This window comes from Camelus dromedarius, unplaced genomic scaffold, assembly GCF_036321535.1.
Source record: "Camelus dromedarius isolate mCamDro1 unplaced genomic scaffold, mCamDro1.pat HAP1_SCAFFOLD_114, whole genome shotgun sequence".
In the NCBI taxonomy this organism is placed as follows: Eukaryota; Metazoa; Chordata; class Mammalia; order Artiodactyla; family Camelidae; genus Camelus; species Camelus dromedarius.
In genome coordinates this window covers 8,133,610-8,158,764 of record NW_026989787.1, presented here as the reverse complement: position 1 = coordinate 8,158,764, position 25,155 = coordinate 8,133,610, and the positions used below count along the sequence as shown (strand labels likewise).

The following is a 25,155-nucleotide window of genomic DNA, read 5'->3' as shown; positions in this document are numbered from 1 at the left end:
GGCAAGGTTTAAAATTCATTCCCTTAGATTTGCTGTTATTCTTCATTTCTAATAAATTGGGAACTACAAATACTCTACTTTTAAAAATGATTGTATATGTTTACTCATTTGTTTTGGAATAAATTTGATGAAGATGAGTTTATGGGAAAGCAAAGTGTGACCAGGGGTTAGGAATTTAAGTGGAAAATTGAATCTTCATGAAGCTTTCCACATTTCATTAGATGTTAAATTCTACAGTGAAGTTTCATATGATTATTAACTATAAGTATATTCCTAAATATCGTGGTTAAACTTTTATTAAAATAATATATCATAAAGCCATTAATATTTTTACATAATACAGTTGTTTGATTATTGAATTTTTCTTGTGAGATATTAGTCAGCAACCTCAGTTTTTTCTTTTAGTGATTTTGTAACAAGAATAAAAATATATTTTAAATCTGTGTGACACAGTTTTATTAAAATGACTTGAGAGTGTATGAGCATTTTTCAGTTTATTTTCTTCTTTCACATTATATTTTTAATTTTGTGTCCTTCTACATTGTATTCTAAAATTTGGAACCGATTGATATGTGCTTTTCACTTCACTATCATGAGGGATGTTTTTTCAAATGAAACTGAAAAATTTAGTAATTCATCTTTTGTCAGTATTAAAAGCAGACCAGCTAGGCTCCTTTGTGCCGCACTAAAAATAATACCAGAACATAAGAAAGGTTTCTGTATTACTTTATGTGCTCTGTGATAGCGTCTTTTCTGTGAACACTCTCAATTCCAAATAAGACCCTGACATTGAAAATTTACTTGTACATACACAGGGGTTATATTATGCTTCCTTGACCCTTGAAATGAGTATGGATGCAGACAGAAATCTTTGCGTTGTTCTCCCTAAGGTATTGCCATCAGAGAGTCAGCAAAAGTGGTTGACCAAGCCCAAAGGAGGGTGCTGAGGGGAGTTGATGACCTGGACTTTTTCATAGGGGATGAAGCCATAGATAAACCCACGTATGCCACAAAGGTAAACTCCCCACCGGGATTTGCTTCTGTAAGTGTATCACCAAGAACAGAGAGTAGGATGAATCATGCAAAATGGTAGATTTCATAGCAATTGTAATTGTGAGCTGTGTATTTTATTCTTGTGTTGGAAAAGAGGTTTTGTTGTTGTTGGTTTTGAATGGGGTATTTTTCAAAATTGAAGTATAGTTGATTTACAGTGTTGTGTTAGTTGAACAAGGTATTTTTCATGTGAGGAATCAAGTGAATTTAAGAAACCCCAGAATGCAGGATTGACTCTGGGAATGCTGGGCTTCATGTGAGAGCAAGATCTGCTTCTGTGGAAAATTGCAGGTTGACTCACTGACCTGTCAGATGTAGAAGAGCTGTAGACTGATTAATTAAAAAGAAGCACTAAAATTGTTTAACTAGGTATTTGTTCTAAAAACCTCCAAACTCCAAATGGAGTGGTATGGCGGATTAGCTGTACTTTTGCATCTATTACTCCACTGTTAAGATGATACTTTGTACTTAGAGATGTGAAGTAGAATATAAATGATAATATAACTTAATATTTCTGGTAAAGTGCCTGTTATTTCTTTACATAAATTAACATTCACCCAGTGCAAAGGGCTTGTTTTCTCTAATAACTCAGTCTCTTCTGGGCCAGTGTTTTTAAAACTGTTGCTCATACTAACATGGACTGAAGCTTGACATAGTTTGATTTCTCTTGCTTTAGTGGCCAATAAGACATGGAATAATTGAAGACTGAGATCTAATGGAGAGGTTCATGGAACAAGTTATTTTTAATTTTCCCTGAGCTGAACCTGAGGGCCATCACTTTTTGATGGTGAGTAACTGGGACTGAGAGAAGAGCCCTGTGGATTCTTGGTTGCTTAGATTTTAAACCCAGGATATTCTTCCCTGGGGAGCTTTTAATTCCCACTAAAGCTCTTTGTATGATTTGGAGTGCTTTTGGGGCAAATAACAGAAGGCTCAACCAAAATGTCCAAAACCAAAGAGGGCTTATTATCCCACAAAACAGGATGCCAGTGTCAGGACACTCAGGACTGGTTACTTGAGCAGCTCAGAGATGGAGGTGAGAATCCAGCCTAATTCACCTGTTTGGCCTCTTGTGCTGGTTCCCCTCAGGCCCCAGGGTGGCTGCCCTAGTTCCTGTACTGACTTTTGGTGTATTTACTTTCAGAGTTTTAGAATTAAGACTCTCATCCTCAGAAACCTTCCTAGCAGATTTGCCCTGTCTGTCCGTGCCCAGTGTGGGCCCTAGAGGGGAACAAAATTACTTTGGTACATTTTGATGAGTCAAGATTCTCTCCTGTTGCTGGTGAGGGGACCACATCTCATCACCTGGCCCCAAGAGGTAAGTACCTAAACCGGCCTCCAGCAGCAAGGAATGAGGAGGGAGGAATGGGTTTGGGTAGGAAACCACCTGTGTAGTTAGGTGTCCTCCTGAAATAACTGGATGGCTCTGACCTTTGCTTCTTACAGCAGAGGGAGCTGAGTCAAGGTGCTGTTTTGCCAAGGTTAAATCTCACTCTAACACTGAGCTGAGTTACGGGCCCTGATATTGTGGATGTAATTGATCTTGTTCAGATGAAATAAAACAATACAGAGAAATGAAGAGAAGTGTCTCTTGGTTGTGGAGCCTGTTTTCATTGTTTTATGTTCTTTTTAAGTTAAAATTAATTACATGTATAAAGCACTTACTTTAAGGAGAGCAATTGCATGTAACATAAGCTGCACATTAAAACCTACATAATTTAGCTTTGCATTTTTTCCATGCTAGTGCATTGTCAAATGGTCCCTGATCCAATTATATAATTCTTCCTAATGTTAAATATGGAATATTCTTTAGAATTATCTGGCTTAAAATATGTTAAGTACAAGGCTGTTATGGTAGTTAGTGGAATCTATATATTTTGTGTCTATTAAATCAAGTCCTTGAAAGTGCTCTAAGCTTTTTCCTGGCTGTATCTTCACAACTAGGAATTGCCACATCCAAGTACTGTGTTTTACAGGCCACTGTGTATTTTCTCTCCTGTGTATCTACGATGGTTTATGTAAAATACATGGAGCCAGGAAACTGTCAGTATGTCTGAGTGGCTTTGTCTTTACAGCCAAAACAAATTACAGACTCCCACCTGCCATGCTTGGCATGTTCCCTTCTCTCGTACGTCACATAACTATCTGTTGGTAGGACTCCAGGCATGGGCCTGGGGCCCAGCTTCCTCTCCCTGCCTGCCCCATCCTGCTCTGCTCAGAGGGAGTCTGAGTCTTAGGCCTGTGGAGCAAATGCAATCACCAGGACACAGCCCACAGGAAATTTTTCCTACCAGGAATTTTTCTGCTCTAGCTGGCATATACACCGCAGTACAATAAAACCAATTGCTGGGAACGAACTGGAGATGTTTGGTATGAATATGGAAAAGCTTAAATCCTTTGCCAAAAATGAGTATCTGAAGTGAATGTTCAAAAATAATTGTTTATTACATTAAACATAAGAAAATATTGTGTTACATTTATTGTACTTTGAAGTTAGGAGGTGTGTTTGCTGCATGATGTGACAGAGGAAGTTATGAGAAGGGTGGTTTTATCTCAGGCTTATGTCCTTCCTCATCAGTTAATGGGATAATTGAAGGGGAGTGAAGCAGGTACAGGGATTTGTGGCCATGTCCAGAAATTCATTGAAGACATTTACTGAACCACTACATCAGCTAATGGCTTCTTGGTGTAAAAGAGTCTAAAAGTTTTAAATTAAAGTTCCCTCAGTAGCCTATGAAATTGTCCCTTCTGACTGCCATGACAGACATCTGCACATCCATGGTGGGAATGAGCTCAGTACGGCTCATGTTTTTCAAGAAGTTTCAGAGACTCAACTCATGTTGGTCACGTGGACTAAACAGATAGCAAATGGGAACCACACTCTTTTCTCTAATACTGAATTTCCCAGAGTTCAAGACAGAATCATATATTCTAAAGAACTGCAGTGCTCTTGAAGGGAAATTGAATTGTAACTGTAGAGGAGATTTGCAAACCTTTTTGAATATGAATCAGGGGAGGAAGAGCAAGCAGCAGTGCTGCCCAAGGATGCTGGGAACCAGGAGCTCTGCCATCCACTTGAGAGCAGGAAAGATGTGTGTCCCAGCTCAGGGATGGAGGATCAACCTTCCTTCATCCTTTTGTTCCAATCAAGTCCTCAGTAGCCTGTGTGCTGCCCACCCACATTGGCAAGGGCAGGTCTCCAAACTCAGTCTGCTGCATGCTAAGCTCTTCCAGAGACACCCTCTCAGACACACCCCAGAAAGAATGGTTTACCAGCTCTCGGGGTACCCCTTAGCCCAGTCAAGCTGACACATAATATTCACCATGACATGTGGCTTGTCCTGGCTTACCGCAGTAACTCCCTTCCTGGTTCATGAGGGTGGCTCAGACCTGCTCTGTCCTGTACACTAGCACTGGCCGGTGTGGAGCTGGACATCCTTGGCACTGCTGAGTCTGTTACTGCTGGCCCGTGTTCTTCCCATTTTCAGTATATTGTCATCTCCACTCCTACTTGCCCTTCCTTGAGGATTTATGTTTTTAAAAATATTTCTTTACTGCAGTTATGGAGAGTTTTGGGACTGGAGCAATATTAGTTGCATGTGTTCAGCTTGCTTTCTTTATCCAGAAGTATGGATTGATTTTTATATTACTGACTAATTATTCATATTTGAATTAATATTTGATGATATTTTACCATTATTATGAATAAAATGCTTATGTAACTTACATTCATGTGAAGTTTTAATCATATACTTCAGTATTTAAAAAATAAGAAAAACTTGATATCTCCAATTTAGATCTCGTTATGTATAAATAATGGTTTTTGGAAGGTTTTATTTAAATTAGTCCTCTAAAGGAACAATTACTGGTGGTAAACATAGGAGAAAAGGAGGATTGAGGAAAACATAGATTTATGATTATGGTTCTGAGAACCCAGAAGAATGTGTCTTTAATAATGCTGAATTTGATTCAGGAGCCAGGAGAACCTAATTTTATTGTAAACTTTCTCTTAATGGAAGTGTATAGATTTTAATGTTAGTTCTTCACAGATGGTGAATTGTTTGGCAGCAAGTACTAAAGTGTAAAAATCAGTGATTTAAGCAAGTTAAAGGTTTTATTTTTCTTAAAGTCATTTGTAGCAGGGAGGGCAGTGCTGGTATGTCAGGTTTCTGGTGTCATTAGGGATCTGTGTGCTCTAGTATATTTAGCATATGGCTTCCATTCTAAGATTGCCTTAGATCACAAGTTAGCTGCTGCAGCTCCAGTCATCACCTCCATATTCCAGGAAAGAAGGAGTTAAGAGCAGAAGTGGGCCTACTACATGAGTCTACCTTCAACCTTGTAAGGAGCTTTCCCAGAAGACACATCCAATAACTTTTGCTTCTTATTGGCCAGAACTTACTTAGCCATCCCTGTACACCAGGAAGTCTGGGAAATGCTGTTTTCTGGGCCTGTGATTGATCAGTGGTTTGTCATTAAGGCAGAAGGCAGAATAGATACTGGGTAGGGAAATTGCAGTGCCTGCCATAATGATGTGACTACAGGTATGAAGACAGTGGCAGATCAAGAATTCAGCTGTCTTCACAACTGTGGTTGGATATGGAAAGTGTTTTCCACGTTACAGAGCCAACAGGCTAGGGAAAAGCCACACCAGGATGTGCTGTGGCTTCTGCCCTGGGGTGAAGTCTTTCTTCTGTTAGCTTCTCTGCCTGTGGAGAAATAAACCAGGAAGTTGTATTGGGAGTTTCTGTGGCCTTCGCACACAGGCTGTAACTCAGGGTTTCACAACTCTTGTAATGAATTTTTTTTTTCTTATTATAGAACTATATGTGCGATTTAGAAAATTTGGAAGATTCTTGTGGGGCTTTTCACACTCCTATCCCATTATCATAAATATTAACATTTAGTATAGATATACTTAATCTTTTCACTCATGTTTTTATATGATTTTGCATTCAATATTGTGTCCTCCATCCCTCTCCCCCATTTTCTTGCACGGTTTTCATAATCCTCGCTTTAATGGTCATGCAATCATGTATCCAGTGGTTGTTTCCTGTCTGTTTAGCAGCCCCACTATTTTTAGATGTTTACTGTTGTTTCCAGTTTCTTGGTTTTGTAAGACATAACATAAATTAATATTTGCACATTTTTTTCTATATTTAGAGCATTTTTATATTAAGAATATAAAAATTATATATATATATATATAATTTGGAGGTCCAGATGTGTTAATAATTTTGAATCTCTGGTATACCATTTCACACTGAAATCTTCAATGTACAAGAAGCCACATTATTTGAACTCTTAGGATTGATTAATATCATTTTTGATTATTTGACTTTTTAATTTGCAGTTTGAATACCTTTGATCTTAAACAGTTTTTCATGTATTTATTAGTTGTATTTTCTCCTTTGTGAATTGCCTATTCATGTCCTGGGTTTTGTACATATTAGTGTTTTATTGCTTTTATTGTTGCTATGATTTCTTTGAACTTTATTCTACTTAAATTTTTCTTTTGTGATAAAATGCACATACCATAAAATTTATCATTTTAACCATTTCTGAATGTACAGTTTGGTGAGTTGCGTACATTGACATTGTTGTGCAACCATCACCACCATCCATCTCAGGAACTTCTTCATCTTCCAAACTGAAACTCTGTCCACATTAAAGAATAACTCTCTTTCCCCCTCTCCCAGCCCTAGCCCCCACCATCTCCCCTCTGTCTCTATGAATGTAACTATTCTGGGTCCTCATATAAGTGGAATCATCCAGTATTAGTCCTTTCATGACTGGCTTATTTCACTTGGTATAAGGTCTTCAGGGTTCAGCCACATTGTAGCATGTGTCAGAATTTCCTTCCTTTTTTAGGGCTGAATAATATTCTGTTGTATGTATGGTCACAATCTGTTTATGGTGTGAACTCTTTCATATAACAGATAAGAATTTTTGTCATAAGCAGATACTTTTTCTCACTTGATTTTTTGTAGGTTATGTTTTTGAACATCTATAATTGTAAATTTTTATGTAAGTAAACCTACTTTCCTTTGATGTTTATATATATTTTTCATTCATCTGGGATTTATTTGGAACATCACTTGACACTGAAATTAAACCCAGGAAGAATCCAGAGCCAGGGTTAATCTACTTCTTGTTGGAATGCCTTCTATAGGCTCACATTTTTTTTTAAACCAGGCAGGAAGGAAATATTGCATGACTATGCTCCCACTTTGCATACCTTTCTAGCCTTCCTCTCTTCATCCTATTCCCCCCTCTAATCAGTTTAAATGTTATGTTTATAAAATTAACTTATTAAGGTGCTTGGATTCCTCTTCAAGGTAAGAGAAGACTCTAGGTCTCTGGAGTTAATACATTCAATTTCTTCTGGCCTGAGATATATTCTTGATATTACAGTTGTTTGTTGATATATTCAGCACTTGCTAAAGGCCCAGCCCTCTCCCCACCAAGCATTTGCATGAATTAACTCACTTATTTAATCCCACAGACAATTGTGGGGTAGGTAGTTATTAGGCCTGTTTTTCAGGTTGGATAGGAGGTGCCATAAGGAGATATATTGTAACCTAAATATTGGAATCCACAGCTATTCTTCATGTGCTTTAAATGAAAGAAAACTAAAAAAAAAAAAAATCTGATATAGTAATCACTAACACAGTTCTAAATGTGTACTGGGAACATTAAGGTATTAACTAATTTGATCTCAGCCCCTTGAGGTAGGCACATTAAAATAAGTAATGTGTTGTTGAATAACGTTTAGATCATTTACTTACAATCTGCTTTTGATGACTTTATTATTTCTTGTCTATGTCTTAAGATTGCTTTCTCTCTCCCATTCAGGGAGTGTATTGATTCTAATCAGAGTAATTAAAACTTACTTGGGGCATGATGTTTGAGCTTTATATCAGACAGGAGTATAAACTAAAGCCCCCAGCTAGTTGATAGCCAGATTTGATTATTTGCTTGAAGAGTTAGCATACACACAGCACAGAATTCAAAAGGTGCAGTACGATTTCCAGTGCAAGAGTGTCTCTTTCCCACTTCTGTGTTGCCTTCCAGATCCCCTTCCTGGAGGAAACCAACTTTACTGGTGCTTAACCAGCAATAATTATGTGCAGGCACATGGATTATACATAAACTTGATTCATAAAATGGTAACAAAATTGACATACTATGGTACATTTTGATTTTTACTTTAAAAATTTTAGAAATTATAATTTGAAATATATGAAATTTACCCACTTAACACAGTTTTAAATGTATCATTTGGTAACGTTACCTACATTGATATTGTGAGGTAACAGAACTCTAGAACTTTTCCATCTTGCAATATCAAAACTTTGTGCCCATAAACAGCTCCTCATTTCTCTCCCTCATACACCTTGCTTTTTAAAAAAAATGTTGTAGATACAGAAGTATATTTAAGAATGTGTATGTATGGAGAGGCCTCTTTTCATGTAGCAAATTTATAGTAGATATTGTTTCATATCTGCAGACACACTGCCCATCCTTTTTAATTGCTGCAAAGTGTTACATTTTATGGATGTGACCTAATCTGTGTAATCAGTTCCTTGTTATGTGCAGTTATGTTTTTTCTGATCTTGGAAGCTGTGACAACTGTGCACCTCTCTGAGGCACCTTGTTTTAGATGTCCCTTGGCTTGACAATGGAATTTGATTTTGTCTCATAGTCTTTGTTCAGAGACTTCCTCTTCAGTAGGTGAGTTTCTCACTGGTACATGCTGATGATTTTAGTGATAATAATGCACTTTCACTGAGTACGTTCCCCATGCCAGGTGCTGCCATGAGCACTTTGTTTAGACTCCTGTGAAGTCAGTGCTAATTATGCATGGAGAGAGGAAATCACTTTCCAAACTTGGTAAAATCGAAGGTGGGGTGTAGCTGGGCTGATTGGAGTTGGAGCTCTCCCGTTGCCCGTGCTGAAATGGCCTGGGCTGTGTGGCAGGTGTGTGTGGTCACAGCTGCTTTTCTGGTGCTGTGCTTTCTGGTTTTAGTGTGTTTTATTTATGTATGGATATTTTAAAACTCAGGCTTGGCTTTCTCTTTGGTTTCTATTGGGTGCATATTCGTTCTGATAATTGGTAAAACATATTTTAACATAACTGTACTTTTGTATAAGATATTTACCTGTATTTGTTTAGGGATGATTACTTCCTACTGTGCTTAGTGACCACGTTGGTACATGGCCACATTTCTTACCTCCTCCTCCTTTCTTCTATCATCTGCTTTTGATTGTTTATGTTAGTGAACTTAATCTGATATTTATGTTTGTGACTTTATGTTTACTGGTGTCTCTGCTGCTCTACCAAGAAAACAATATCTTTTGATTCCATGACACAAGGGCATCAGTGTCTTTATATTTTCCTCCTTTCCATCTGTGCCTGTCAACTTGATACTACTCCTGTTGTTTTAATTTATAATATTTACATTCTGTTCTATAGCTATAGATTCTCCCAGAAAAGAAAAGCATTTATCCCTACATCTTAAATGGACTACTTGCTCACTGTAAGTCTTTGGCTGTACTTTATGCATTCTTATTATTTGGCTAAAGCTTATTGTCTGATGGTTAATTCATGAAGGGTTCATAGAAACCAAATTCTCTCAAGTTGTTGTATGTTTAAATATATTTTGTTTTTGCAACAGACTTGATTGGCAGTGTGGCCAGATATAGAATTCTGGGGTCATATTTTCCTGCCAGAAAAGTCTGTAAATGTGGCCCTGTGTGTCCCAGTGTCCTGCATGCAGCTGTGCCAATGGCCAAGACAGGCTGCCCTTTTCCTGCTTTAAGAGTATGTTGCTCTGCTCAATAAGCCTAAAAAAACACCATAGGCTGAGTGGCTTCAACAACAGACAGTTGTTTTCTCACAGCTATGGGGGCTTTAGGTCTGAGATCAAGGTGCCATCATGGTTGGTTTATGATCAGATCTCTCTTCCTGGCTTGCAGATGGCCTCCTTCTCACCAGGTCCTTGTGTGGCTCTTCCTCTGTGTGTGAGTGAGAGAGAGCTCCCTGATCCCTCTGCCTTATCCTGCAGAGATGTTAGTGCTGTCCTGTGACCTCACTGATCCTGGATTACCACTCTAGGGGCTTCATCTCCAAACACAGTCACCTGAGGGTTGCAGCTTCAGCATAAGAGTTTTGGGACACACAGCTCAGTATATAACAAAGGGTAATGTGGATTTTTATTTATTTATTTTTTTGCCAAAAGGCCTAGATTTTTTTTCCTTTCTTTGTTTTTTTTTTCTCCTTTTCTCTCTCTTTTTTTCCCTAGCTTAAATATGTGATGTAAATCCATATTTATTAACATGGAAAAATGTTCAACATATTGCTGAATGACAAAAAGCAGTTTTATTTATTTTTATCTTTCTGTAATCCTGTTAATTTCCTCCTATTAGATAATAGTTATTATTTTAAATAGACATTTTAAAAAACTCGGATATCTATGTCATGATATTCATCTGCTTTATTTTTATATTTTTCTGGGTACATGTTTTTTATCTGCCATTTGTTTTTTCCTATTTTCTCTCTCCCTTCTCTTCTTCTTTGAGTGTTTTTATATGGTGTTTGGCTAGTCTCTTTGTGTTCTTTCCTCATCTTTGAGTGAGGGGATCTCTTTCTGAACTGGCTGTGTGTCGGGTTTAGGCTGGGTGGTGGGCAGTGTCTGGGTGAAGCAGCTTCTGTCCCAGGCTTGTCTTTCTCACAGCTGATGGTGGAGGTGTAACTTCTCACCTTGCTGCCTGTGCTCTGAGTGGAGCGACCTGGGGAGCGAGGCTCCTGCAGCTGTGTTGCTCAGACTGCTCTGATTCCAAGCAAGGGCTCTCTGCTTTTGCTCTTCTCTGGAGAACTGGATATTGCCTGGTATCTGAAGTCACTGGTGTTCTCTTTCCATGTCCTCACTCATCTGGTCTCAGTGGGGCTGTTATTGCCCTTGGCAGCTCAGTGCATGTCTCTTCAGATTCACGGTGTTTGGGTGTTCTGTTATCCGAGGTGGAGTTTCCTTTTCTGTAGCTTGTTCTTGTTTTGGGGTGGATTAGTAAGAGCAGAAGTGTTTAGAGAGGCTTTACTCTCTCAAAGATTTTAAACCTCACAGCCAAAATATGTTTAATCAATCACTCTGGGTGTACTCTGTCTGTCAAATTAAGGAGTTGTACAGCATCTTAATGAACATGCTTTTAGATTAACATTTTGCTGTTCTGATGTAATTACATGAAATTTGGGTGAACACTAAATATAGTGAATATTTCCTTACAGACAGAACCTCCTCTGAATACACCAGAAAATAAAGAATATCTTGCAGAAATTATGTTCAAATTATTTAATATACCGGGACTCAACATTGCAGTTCAGGTAAGGACAAGTGACTTTCATGATTCCCAAGTGACCTTAGTTGTCTAATGTGGAAGAAATGGTGATTCTAGAGGCCTCTGTAAGATTGTGTCATGTGGTTTCCTTTCCCATGCACTCAAGTGCACATGAACTCATCCCATTCAGGTCTGAGCTCAAACACTGTACAGAGCAATTTCTGTGATTTATGTTTTTACTGCTGGTGTAGAGTTTGTCCAGCTTTTGTCTGTTTACACTCATTAGAATCTAAGGTATCCTCAGGAAGACAAGATCAATATGTAGGTGTGGTTCTTTGGCTTCTTTTACTTCTGATCATAAAAAAGAAAATATACTATAGAATCTGTTAAAACAAAACAAAATGAAACAAAATAAATGTCTTTCAAGGGTTTCCCTTTGTGGATCTGAGCTCCTGTGGTTCCATGAGTTTGCAGAACTTCCCCTGAAGCTGCTTGTTCTTCGTGGGGGGGGTTTGTTGTTTTTAGGTGTAATGTATCTGCCTCTATATAAGGGAATTGACTGAAATTTGGGGGAATAAATGATAAAATTGTTTTCCAAAATGCTTCCTGCGTATTCTATTCCCTTACTTGTAGGAAAAAAGAGTAGGAGTTGCATAGATGTTTAACTTGGAAGATTCCACATGCTGTGTCCTCTGTGTGGTGATTCTCAGTAGACAGTGATGTCTTAAAGGCTCTGAAAATGCCTACATTAGGAAACTCTGTTTATTCCACCACTTCCAAATTTAACCAGAAATATTCCCCCACCCCTAAGCTGTTTCTGTTCCATGGAGTAGGAGACACTTCAGGAAACACTGGCCCAGTGGTTCTCAAAGTGATCTATGCAGCAAGGTCTCCTCAAAAGTGTTTTTTTCAAAATACACATTCTCAGAATTTATATCAGACCACGGGTTTCCAGCCTCAAAATTTTGGATCGGGCAGTCCTCAGGGGAGGGGAGGTTACTGAGCTGTGTGTTGGATGTCTAGCAGCATCTCTGGTCTTGACCCACCAGGGGAAGCACCACCACCAGCCTCCCCTCCCTCAAGTGTGACAGCGAGAAATGGCACCAGATATTGCCAGGTGCTCCTTGGGGGCAAAATTGCCCCTGGTTGAGAACCACTATCCTGGTTCTGCCGGGATGAGAATGAGAATTTCTGGGTGCCAGGCCCAGTATTTTGTCTTTCTAAAGTCCCCACAAGTAGTCTTATTGCAATCCATCTGTGGACCCACACTGGGAACCAGTGGATTAGAAATTAAAACCTCCTGATTCCACAATAAGATTCCTTTCTCTCTGGCTTTTCTTTGCAAGCTTTGATTTATCTTACTGAGAAGTTGACTCCTCCAGATTAAGTGCACAGAATTTACATGTTAGTTGTCCACTTTGGAATTTGGATTTGGGAGGAAGATGGAAGGTAGGGAAAGGGAAAGGTCATTCAGTCTCAGTAAGAAAGAAAGGGCTTATTGCTCCAACCTGAAGATAGGCTTGTGGAACACTTGAGAAAGTCCCCATGCTGATGGTCTCTGTGGTATTTGTGAAGGCAGTGCTGGCCTTAGCTGTGTAGTGGACATCATGACAAGTTGGTGAACACACATTAACAGGAATCATCATTGACAGCAGGGATGGGGTCACTCACACTATCCCAATGGTCAGCAGGGCCCCGAGTTCTGCTCTGTCTGTGGGCCTAACCTGATTTGAGGTGAAGGAAGCAGTGAAAGAAAAAACCCTTCTGTTAATTAAAGCACCACTTTTGAAGACATACCTGTACTTAGCAAAGGTAACAAGAGCCTTTAAACACAGTTGTGTGAGAAAGTGGAAGATGCCTAGTGTCTGTGGCACTGGCAGTTGGAAATTTGCTGTAGCAGATTTGTGCAGTCTGGTTTCAGCAGTCGTCTGATGTCCCGGGGCTCTGCTTGGCCCCGGTGTCACTTTGACAGGAGGGTTTTCCTGGCTTTCATTCTGAACTGTAATCTGGGTATCAGTGGGTGTGGCACATGAACATTTGGAGGATGATTTTGTGTTCTGTGACAATCCTCTGGAGAGGATTTGTTTCTTGCTTTTTAAAAATTATTTAAGAGCCAAGAAGGAGAGATTGTTCACCTTGACTTGTAGGATGCTCTGCAATGTCACTTTTTGGTTTTAATTTTCAAAATATAACAGAAGTGATTTCTAATTCAGGCTTCAAGAGACTATATATATATATATATATATATATATATATATATATATATATATATATACATTTGGTACAATGGACTAGTTAAATGAATTATTTAAAGTTTTTTTTTTTTAATAAATTGAAGCTATCTGGAGGGGGTTACATTGGGAATTCAGACCTGCCTTTCCTTCTCCACGTCCCTTCTTGGAGGCAACCCCTGATACTAATGTTTGTTATTTTGTGTATTACAAGTATCTTTTGTGCAAATATAGGTTTGTGTGTTTATGTGCTAAGCTCCATTTAAAAATGCAATAAATGAATCACTATGCTATACACTGGAAACTAACAGAATTTTGTAAATCAACTAAGACAAATTTAAAAAATGCAAACTAGTTTTTTTTTTAAAAAACAATTCATTTATTTCATTTAAAAATAGTCACTGTTTTATTTCAGGACATTGCAGAGATGATGTACTAATATGCTGGTGCTTTAATACCTCAAAGTTCAGAAATCACTGCAGGGGGAGGCTGATGTTTCTACAGTCAGGAGGAAAAAGCCAAATCTTTCCCCTCTGTCATTGCACCCTGCCAGTGTCCCCTTTGCCCGGGGGTGAGGAGAGGCAGGAGTCCTGCAGAGCATGCTCTGTGCTCGCAGCCCCTTCATCCAGTCTCAGAACACTGCCCCCTCCTGGGTGTGAGGTGTTTAGGTGCCACTTGCTGTGTGGTCCTGCCTGGCTCCTCTCTGAGGTCACGTCCTCAGAGGTCAGTGCAGGCCAAGGTCAGGGCCTGTGCCTGTGGGTCTGCTTCCTGGCCTCCCCTGTGCATCTGAAACAAGTTTCACACTACGTGCAGGCCCACAGAGAAAGTTGTTGTTCAAATTTTTCTCTGTTTCTTAATGCAGTTTTTTCCCCCTATTTATAAAAATTACATTTACTGTACAAAATTTAGGTAAAATGGAGAAATGTAAAGAAGAAAATAGAATGACCCACAAACCTGCCCAGAGGACTGTGCCACACTTTTTTGGTATAGTCTACTGAGCTCTTTTTCTTAGACAAACAACACACATTTTAAGCACAGTTGGGATACCCTCCATCTGATTTCATGTTCTAATTGTACAATGTGCTCCTGAGGTTGTATTTTGCATATTGACTTATCCCTGATGTATCTTTATGGTTAAATACTCTGTGGAAAGATATTTAGTAACTACCTGACAGCCCATCATGTGGGTGTAGCACAACTCACTTACTTGTTTTCCTACCATTGGCTGTGGTTTGTTTTAATATATTTAATCTGTGATGAAGCTGATACTCAACATGGGTTGAATTAATTTTAGAAAATGTTATATGTAATGTATTGAGTATAGAAATTGTGAATAGTTTCTGTTTGTGAGAGCTACTGTTCTTATGATTTTTTTTATTTTAATAATGTGTACATATCTTTTATCTTGATCTTAAATATTTTACAATTGGCTTGGGCTCCTGAGAAAGGCTACACACTCTCTCACTTCTAGAAGTTGGGCACCTCAGAAGACATAAGAGGAATTCTGTCACTGTTCTTGCAACTTCAGTGGTAACTGTGTTGTACATAGTGGAACTGATCCATCTGTCAGATGGATGAGGATTTGCTCCAGCCTTCTGTCTCCATGAGTGTGTGACAAGCAGCCAGTGCCATCAGGGAGCTCAGAGTGCCTCCTCTACCTGGTGCAGGTGGGGACATTGTCCACTCTGCACAGCTACTCCCACCAGCATGAGCTGGACCTTCCCAGCCTGTGGCCTGCATGTTGAGTGGCACCCCAAGGGGCTGGTGAGGACCTGGGACCACACAGCAGCTCCTGGCCCTCTCCTGCTGGTGATGGCTGACAGCCTGGTCACTGGTCCGGGAGGGCAGCTGGGTGAGTGGATCCAAACTCCCCCCAGCATGGATCTCACATAGCATAGGGTTGAGGGGTACCTGCCAGACTGTTCCTTCCTACCAAGTGCAGCTCTTACTAGAGTGAGCAGATCGGTTATTGAGACTTTAATGCATGCCTAAACCATGCTGTGTACTTGACCCGCTGTCTGTCACTGGGTCTCATCTGTGCACCCACTCACCGCATATGATGGGTGAAGGTGCCAAGGCTGAAACATATGTGTTAACAGATGTGGCCATGGTTACTCTGCCCACAGATGTGGAACCAGGATCTGAGTCCAGGTTGTCACACTCTAAGTCCTGCATGCTAACCAGGTGGTTGACTTTTAAGTGCAAGCCAATTTGTAGTTGGTTTAAAAATTAATAGTTAAACAGCAAAAAAAAAAATGTGACAATGAATATATATATGTTCATGTATAACTGAAAAATTGTGCTCTACACTGGAATTTGACAAAACATTGTAAAATGCCTATAACTCAATAAAAATGTTTATAAAATTAATAGTTAAAACTTTTTCCTTTTTGTTAGAGGAACAATAAAATGACCCATTGTTCGGACAGACAGCAGCATTTTGGAAATTAACTGCCTTCTGTGGTTTTCTCTTCACATTCCTAATGGAAAGGCCACTTTGCTTACAGAGCATCTCAGGTTCTCCTAATGGAATTGCATGCATGGTCATTTTATTCCCCCTCCCCCAGTCCTGAGCTTTGCACAGAGTGGAGATTCAGTAAATGCTTGCATTGCCAGGGCAGGTGGGGGCAGGAGTCTAACTTACAGTCCAGGGAGGGCTTTCCTCCTGGAGTTACTCACATGGTGTTTTGCCTCTCTGTCTCCCCAGGTGGAAGGTTAGGTAATTGGAAGCTGCATCAAACACATCCCTATTGCAGATAGAGATATGTATTTCATTCAACAGCTGCCAAGGGAGAGGGAGGTGGGAATCCCTCCTGAGCAACCACTGGAGACCACAAAGGCCATTAAGGTAAAAACAGATGGGAAATGGGCCAGTTTGGTGGTGAGAGAGAAATAGTGTTTGCACACTTCCCCTTGTGGCCACCACCCCTGCTCCCACTGTGCCTTCCCTCCCCTCCCCATGAATGTGGGTCTCCATCTGTTTACCACTTGAATTAAGGGGCTGAAAACTTAGCCTCTTCTCTGAACATGGATGCTTGTGGAGTTCTCCAGCTGTAAATGAGAGCAGCTTGATAACTGGTATTGAGCATCCTGCCTAGTACGATGTCATTTAATTGGAGCCTGATTAGACAGAACCTTCAATTAGCCAATGTGTCTTGCACCTCTCCCTCCAGGCTTCATTTCCCGAGTAAGGAGCAGACAGCAGCAGCAGTGACTGTGAGGAATCCTGTGCAGTCAGCCAGAATTCAAACTCATTTCCAGCTCTTGCTGTGTGTGGTTCTGTACCCTGAGAATTACCATTCAGAGTGATGCTGTTCTAGGGTGAATCATTGAACAGAGTCCACCTGTGTTTTCTAGACTCTGTTACCATGCTGGAGGAGTTACAGGAAGCTCTAAAATTAAATCAGTAAGATTCGGAGGAAAATGGCTCATTGGTCCTTATTTAAAATGCCCACTTGACTGATCCATCGGTTTGGTCTTTGTGTCACTCTGTAGGTAGCAGTTGACAGACCCCTTTCAAAGCAATTTTCTCTTCAGGTTGCAAAATCAGGACAAATTACTGTTTTGTTTTTGTTTTGTTTTAGTCAAAATGAAGAGATTCTTAGTAATACAAGGATAATTATTATATAAAGAGCAAAGATTTTGTTTTTGGAGAAAAATTTAAGCATGGAAGTGACATGTGACCTTGAACACACAGTTTCTGAGCTGCAGGGGAGTTTAAGGGAGGTTAGCCTCCTCCCTTCCCTCCCACTTTTGCACCCAGTAACAAGCTGGTTGAAGGAAAGTTAGTGCCTGGAGGAGTCCCACATTTTGCATGACACTCTTGGTGGACGGAGAGGTGTTTTTAGGACAGGGTGCACAGGTGCGAGTCAGAGCCGGTGTGAGTAGGGTGGCTGGGTGCCCGGGTGTGCCCAGGACTAGAGTTTCCAGGGATGGGTCACTTCACAGCTTGGGTGTGTGGTCCTGGGCAGCCCATGGGAGTCAATCCTTTCCCCCTGGAGGAAGGTTTACAGAAGTAGCATGACTTTCTTTTTATGTTAAAATATTTCCTAGAACTTCCCCTAGTCCTTTCCTTGTGTTTCTTCAAGGAAATAAATTTGGATAGTTGACCCAAGTTCCCTCACCTCCCCATTCCTGTTACCAATATGTCTCACAGCCTCTGGCTCCTGACTGTCGGGGTGGCCATGCAGGTGAGAAGGGCCCTGAGTATGCTGACTGTGACAGAGGCTGCTCTCCTAGTCCTCGTGGTGGGCTTTACCTTCCTCACTGGCTCTCTGGGGTCCATCTCTGACCCTGAACCAGGTTTGGCCCATTTGGGCAGTGACAATGTATCACTCAGCCATGAAGGTAGGCAGTGGAAGAGCTCCTTGTGTTCCCTGCAGGTCAGCCACCCCATCCCTGCTGTCAGTTAGTTCTTGCCCCACTTCCCTCTGTGGGAGTGGGTCAGAGTTACCCTGTGTCTTGTTGCCCCTGTGGGCAGGAGTGGGCCTGTGGATGCGTGGATTCTGTTGGTGGGGACAGTGGTGGTCCAGGACTTGGGGCTGACACACTGCACACCATCAACACTGTGGAGGCACTTCCTGCCTTCATTTAAGCCTCTGAGTTGCTGCGAGACATTGACCTGGTGTCTTAGGACAACTTACTGTTTCTGCCCTCAGCCTGGTAGATTTGAAGTTGTATGGGGTGACCCACTCACTCAGTTATCAGTGAGCACAGGGGTGTGTAGCAAGTCTGGCCCATCAGTCTTACAGTTGTGCAGAGTATACCAAGGATGGTATTAGGTTTCATTTCAGGGATTCTAAGAAATTTTGAACTTAGTATCATGAAAATGCCTTCAGAGGTCCTCCTGAGCACCAGCTTTCGGCCTGACAGAGTGCAGGCATTGAACAAAGCCCACCTGGCCCACAGGAAGCTGACTTTCAGAATCCGGTACCCAGGGGCCAACTGCTGTTCTTGTGAGGTTAGCTCTAAGGACAGATGATCAACCCAGAGACCCCCAGTCAGGCATCACCAGCTGAGGAAACACTTTGCACAGCACAGGCTGGGGCTGGCACTGAGCGGGTTCTCATGCCCCAATGTGTGGCAGCTCCATCCTGTCAAAGTCGGGCTTTCCTTTGGTTCATGGTCCCAGCACCTTATAAAGTGCCCTGCCATTTACTTATTTATCACTGTCACTTGTTACTCTGACTCTCAGCCAGTGTATGGGCCAGTGGGCAGGGGTCTGTGTGTGTTTTATTCACTTGTGCATCCCACGTGCCTAGGCACTCACTAACTCTCTGTCATGGAGCCACTGAGTGTGCTGTGTCAGACCGCAGAGCAGGTTAACCACCTGCCAATCGGATGTGGTGACCACAGGGCCAGATCTGCTGCCTTCAGATCTGGGTTGGGCTGCGATGCGGGTCTGCTTGTCCCAGTAGGTGGCAGCGAGTGCCTGGGCAGGTGCCACGTGGGGGCATACAAGGAGTAAGAAGAGAGGAGATGGAGACTAGGGACTTGATAGGCACCGTCAGACATCATCTCAGATAGTAGGCAGCAGCATGTGACACAGTGAGGCTGGGACTAATAGCAGAGCTGGAAAGAAAGCAGAGTACGTGGCCAGAGCATAGCTGTTAGACATCACTGAGCCCAGTAAATGTCCCTTGGAGCTGTGGCATTGGGCAGGACTGATGTCGGGGGTTTGTGGTGCTGGAGTTACTGGGTGTTTGCCGGAGGGCAGACTGGGTGGCCGCTATTGCCTGGTGACATCTCTGTGTGTGTGTCTGCAGGAGAAGTACTGTCACATTTGCCCTAATATAGTCAAGAAGTTTGCCAAGTATGACGTGGATCAGCGGAAGTGGATCAAACAGCAAACAGGGAAAAATGCCATAAGCCAGAAGAAATTCATTATCGATGTTGGCTAGGAAAGTTTCCCAGGCCCTGAAATTTTCTTTCACCCAGAGGTAAGACGTTTGCTTTCTGAGTGTGCAGAGAATGACGTGTGTGGAGCAATGCTGTCACCTCGTGTGTGCAAGAGTGGCTCCCCGTTGGGCTCCCAAGTGAGGTGGCCACCTTTCAGGGAGGACCTTGGGAGTGTAGGCTGCAGCTTCAGTGGCTGCTCTGGCTCCTGAATGGTCCACGCACTTGACTGTGTTTCATCATGCTCCTCTTTGGATCTGGCTATCTGTTAAACAGTTAATGGTCTGTTAAACCAAGAGTGGTTAGGAAGAAGCTTTAAGAGCAATAGAAGAGAATGGATTTGAAATTCATCCCCTACTGATATGAAAACTAGTTAATCTCAAGGATTGATTGGAATTTGCCTCTGTATAAGAGTACGATAGTGTACGTATAACCTTCCCATCACACATGAAGATCCATCCCCAGTCCAACATTTAACCCAGTACAGCTGGTCCTGCTGCGTTCCCTGCTGCAAGTTAGATAAAGCTTCTGTCTGAGGACAGCCTTGGAAAGAAGAATTAAAGATATCATCAGTTTAGCAAGTAGTCACAAAGAATTATTACTGCGTTTGTAAAAGCAGTAACTAAGAGGCAATATTTTAAGGTTTAAGTAAAATGGACTTTATTTTTATTTTGGTATATTTTTCTGCCTCATTCAGTTTACATTTAATAGGTAAAAACAAACCACTGCCTGTTCTTCGATGTGTGTGACTGTTCAGGGAAATGGCACACAATGTATGTCTGACAGTACCTGATATCACGGCACTCATTCGCTCGTGATAGACTTCAGTTAAAATAGACATAAACCAGCAAAGTCCAGTGAACAGCTGCATGGCGCCTTCTTCTTCCCTCGAGCACATTGACACTTTTCATGATTTTTAAAGCATTTTTAAGAATTTTGTAATTGAATTACTTATACTTTAGCTTATTTCACTTATGGAATTGAATGTAAGATTTTTTAGTTAATAACATGGTTATTACCATATTGATTGTTTCACCTAGAAGGCACCACCATTCCCCATTCCCAGTCTTCTAGCTCAGATTTACAGTGTGAGTCACTGACTAGGTTTTTTCTTATATCCTGGCTAACTTTTCATGACATTAGTGTCTATACATCACATGCTCATTATCTACAATATTTTTCATTACATGCCACATACACTGAGCACTTGCTTTTTACAATCTTGTATAAAGTTTGAGTCACTGTGTATTCTAATGCAGGGCTGGTCTGTCTTCGTTACTGTTTGATTTCCTTTCCCTCTCTAAACCCACACATTTCATCTCTTGAAGGGACATATCACTATCACTCCATGCACAGAGTCACTTGTATTAATTTGACACATTCATTCCAATGTGATGGTTTAAAAGGCATAATGAATTCTGTATTTGTTAAAGTTACATTTTAAAAAAGTTGTTGAGAGAAATGTGTATTGTTTCTTTTATATCTGTACAAAATTCTGTTCACCAACCTGGATTTTATGCAATCCATCTCAGATGTTGTTGACAAAGTAACACAGAACTGTCCCATTGATGTCCACCATCTGCTATAAAAGGTATAAGCTGCTTGGGTAACATGCTTGGATTTCATTCTGAAATTAAAGGCCCAGCATTCTGAGAATAATAGACCCTTACCATCAGTCTGCAGATAGTCCTATTTGACTTCTGTTTTATAGGATTTGTTAAGGGCCTGATTCCTGGTAAAATATTTTTCTTGGAGTGAGGGTGACTTAAATGCTTGGCAATATAACTCAGTTAGCCAGAAGTATTTGATTTAAATATTCTAGTATCTCTTATTCTTATCTGCCCAGCTGTATTTTTAAATTGGACAATTTTAACCCTCCATGTTGACTGAAAGATCAAGGGGGTCCTTCCCCTCTTGCTTTCTGTGAGTTTGCTGGTCTTGCTTCATGAGTATTTAGATTAGTGCCAGATGTGTTATTGTCAGAGAGAAGGAGGAATCTGAAATGAACAATCAGAAAATGTTCATGTAATGTTTCTCCAAAATTCTTTGAGTGCAGGGAATTTTGAAACTTGAAAGGAGAAAAAGGCAGTTCATGTAACTGTAGGATGAAGGAAGTGTTGCTGAAAGCCAGAGGGGAGGGGCAGAAAGTGGCAGTCAGCTGGCCCTGCTTCCCTGCCTGCTCACCTCTGTCTGCACATCCTGCTCTTCCCCCAAGACCACGTCTCCCCTTCACAGATGCAGGGGCCTGCACCTTAGGGGGGAGAGGACCAGGCTCAGTAGGGAGGGCTTAATACAGTTTATTTCATCTGGACAGTAGAATACTATTCAGCCTTTAAAAAGAATGAGGTAAAGCAATGTAAATTCAAATGAAAAGATGTCTACAGTATATATTGTCAAGTGAAAAAGAAAGTTGTAAAATTTACACATAGTATTAATACATTTTATTTAAAATATACTTTATGTATATATATACATATAAGAAAAGGTATTGAATGATATGTGTTAAACTCCTTAAAGGAAATAAAATATATCTGGGCAAGAGATGGATAACTCTTACTTTCTACTCTTTGTGTTTTAAAATTATTTGAAATTTTATGGTTAATAAATGTTATTTTTATTATTTGAAAACATTTTCTATATAGACAAATTTGATGGGTAAAAGCAAATAATAATTTGGTTTTTACTGGTATATAACCTTAATTAAACACATCTCACCTCCAGTAAGTGTGCAAGGAAGGGAAAGCAAAGGCAGATGAGAGTATTAAGTTTAGTGCAGTATGTGGCTTGTTCTCCCTACTTCTTAAATCTCACATAACATCAGCTGTGTCTTCCTGTCTATGAAAGCAAGGAACAAGTGTGCACTATCTAGTCCTCATTTCATCATGGTGGAGATGGAACTTCTGCCAGCAGTAAGGATTGCTCATGCTGGGATTGAGTTTTCTCATTTGATCATTTAGTTTGCTTTCAATAGATTTACAGGATTCTTGAAGTAGAGCTGGCCTTCTAGCCTGAGTACCTTATTTAACAGATGATGACACTGAGCCCTACAGATAGGAAAAGGAGGCAAAACTGGAGGGACCTCGGTCACATGGGGCAAACTGGTCTTCGACGTTTTTCTAATTGAGGTAGGGTTGATGTACAATATTATATAAGTTCCAGGTTGCAGTTTTTAAAGGTTATACTCCATTTATAGTTATTATAAGTTATCAGCTATATTCCCTGTGCTGTATAAAATATCCTTGTGGCTTATTTATTGTATAAGTAGTAGTTTGTACCTCTTAATTCCCTATCCCAGTCTTGCCCTCCCCTCTTCCCTGTCTCCATGGATACCCATTAGTTTGTTCTCCATACCTGTGAGTCTGTTTTTTGTTGTTGTTGTTGTTGTTGTTGTTATGTTCACTAGTTTTCTTTTTCAGAGTTCATATATAAGTGATATTCTACAGTATTTGTTTTTTCTGTCTGACTTATTTCACTCAGCATAATACTCCCCAAGTCCATCTATATTGTTGCAGATGGCAACATTTCATTCTTTTTTATGGCTCAGTAATATTCCATTTTATATATACCACAACTTCTTTATCCAGTCATCTGTTGATGGACACTTAGTTTGCTTCCATATCTTGGCAATTGTAAATAAGGTTACCATGAACATTGGGGTTCATATATATTTTTAGGTTAATGTTTTCATTTTCTTTGGATGAATACCCAGAAGTGGAATTGCTAGATCATATATTAGTTCTATTTTTAGTTTTTTGAGAAGCCACCATCCTGTTTTCCACTGTGGTTGTAATAGTTTGCATTTCTATTGTTCCTTCTTTTCCTAGTTTGGGTGTATAAATTATACTGACTAAACCCAGAGTGAACTAGTTGCTCACAGTGTCTCTCAATGTGACTACACATTGAATCAATTGGGAAGCTTTTCAAATCAGGATGCCTGGGCCAATTATATCAGAATCTCTGGGTGGGGGTTTGTGATTTTGGGGGACTCAGCTCCTGAGGAGACTGATGCGCATGGACAGCCAGGGCTGAAAACTGGCTTCAAGCAGCACATGCTGCCTGCAATGACTTGACCTCCTGGATAAATCACAGGCCTCCAGGACTCAGCTCTCACACACTAGTCTCTGTATAAACTATACACCAACAGTGTATATGGGTTCAATTTTCTCCACATTGTTGCTGAATGTTTGTGGTTTTGTGGTCTTTTTGATGATAGCCATCCTGGTAGACACGAGGTAATATCTCACTGTGGTTTTAATTTGCATTTCTCTGATGATTAACAACACTGAATGTGTTTTCACTGCCTGTTTTCTTGGCTCAGTGGCAGGAACTATAGGTCGATTTTCTTTTGATGAAGCAAGTAGGAGGAGGCTTGCTTTAGTTCCTGCTGACAACACCTGAGATCTTTTTGGTCACTGAGTGAACACCTTACTCAGGCTCATTGACAAGAAAAAGGTGGTGGAGAATATAAAATGTGGCTTTGAAAATTCAGACATTTTAGAAAACTAAAACTTTTTTTTAAGAAGTAGTCATAATCTAATTTTTATTTCAGTCTGTTCTGTAGATAAGGATGTTCACATGCTGCCTTTTTTTTAATTTATTTTTTGTTCAGTTTCCAAGTGTGTTGGAGGTTGGGTCTGGGAATTGTTCTTCTTTTTCATTTTATTATAGCTCTCTATCTTTATGGGTTAAAGATTGTCAGTTATCTGTTGTAGACTTGAAGGGCTTTTTTTAAGTGGAAGATTTCCTATGTTGGCTGCGCACATTTCCATGATATTGCTGTGAGAACTGTTTTTGGTATGGTGTGGTGCCATGTCATTCTTGTGAGTGCATTGCCTGTTATTTCTATGATTGTCAATGTGGTTTTTGTTGTGGTGAACACAATGTACTTTTGTTGTTTAACAGAGCCTCATTTTGATTAGGTGTTTATCACAGATTGGAGAGTGGCTAGGGTTTCTACTTTTATTGGAATTGAGACTTCCAAACCATTTCTGGGGTGCAGGCTGTGGTATGTGGTGTTGGAATGTTTCCAATACACACTCATAACAGTTCCTTTGCCCTTTCTATTGCCATGGGAATGTCCAAATTCTACACAGAAACACCAGTGGAAACAAATCTAAAGATGTCATGCACTAGGGCCTCCTGTAATGATCCTTCAGTCCCCCAGCTGGGTCCTCAGTGAAGTACCAGGTCAGTGCCATCCCTATTGTTACATTTGCATGTGGTAGACAAGGCTGATGGAAAGGCTTCAACTTCCCCTTCTGTGCACCCAGATCTCTGCTCTTGGCTCTCTCTTCCTTGTGGCATGGGACCACCAAGACAACCACAGAGCATATCCACACCCTCTGCCTTGGACCCAATAAAAATCACAGTTGTGCCAATGAAATATGCAGGTTCTTTGGCCATGGATTCTGATTTCAACCCGAACTTCCCCTGGGTCTCTCAGACCAAAATTATGATTATTCTGATAGAACCGTGCTTCTCTTCTATTGCAAAAATGCCAAATTGGGCCCTGGACCTGCAGAGATAGTGAATATGTCCATGAGATAACTAGATAATCCACACCATGTGCATCAGCAATGTTGCTTTTTGAATTCAGGTCCCAGGCAGTTCTGTTTCATAGACACTACCAATCACAGAAAAC

General features: G+C 40.5%; 1 long non-coding RNA gene across 12 annotated transcripts in view; it reads left to right on the top strand.

The window, feature by feature from the left end:
- The window catches only part of LOC135320753 (uncharacterized), a 47,884-nt gene that overhangs the window by 445 nt on the left and 22,284 nt on the right, over positions 1 to 25,155 (top strand). For 3 of the 12 annotated variants that reach the window (XR_010380052.1, XR_010380048.1, XR_010380044.1), the window contains exons 2-7: positions 891 to 1,015; positions 1,730 to 1,840; positions 2,198 to 2,371; positions 11,339 to 11,434; positions 16,327 to 16,467; positions 19,385 to 19,558. This is a non-coding gene — a long non-coding RNA (uncharacterized LOC135320753). Of the gene's footprint in view, positions 1 to 890; positions 1,043 to 1,729; positions 1,841 to 2,035; positions 2,090 to 2,197; positions 2,372 to 10,121; positions 10,257 to 11,338; positions 11,435 to 16,326; positions 16,468 to 19,384; positions 19,559 to 22,485; positions 22,640 to 25,155 lie in introns of all 12 variants that reach the window. The other 9 variants (XR_010380050.1, XR_010380051.1, XR_010380049.1 and 6 more) reach the window with 9 other exon arrangements.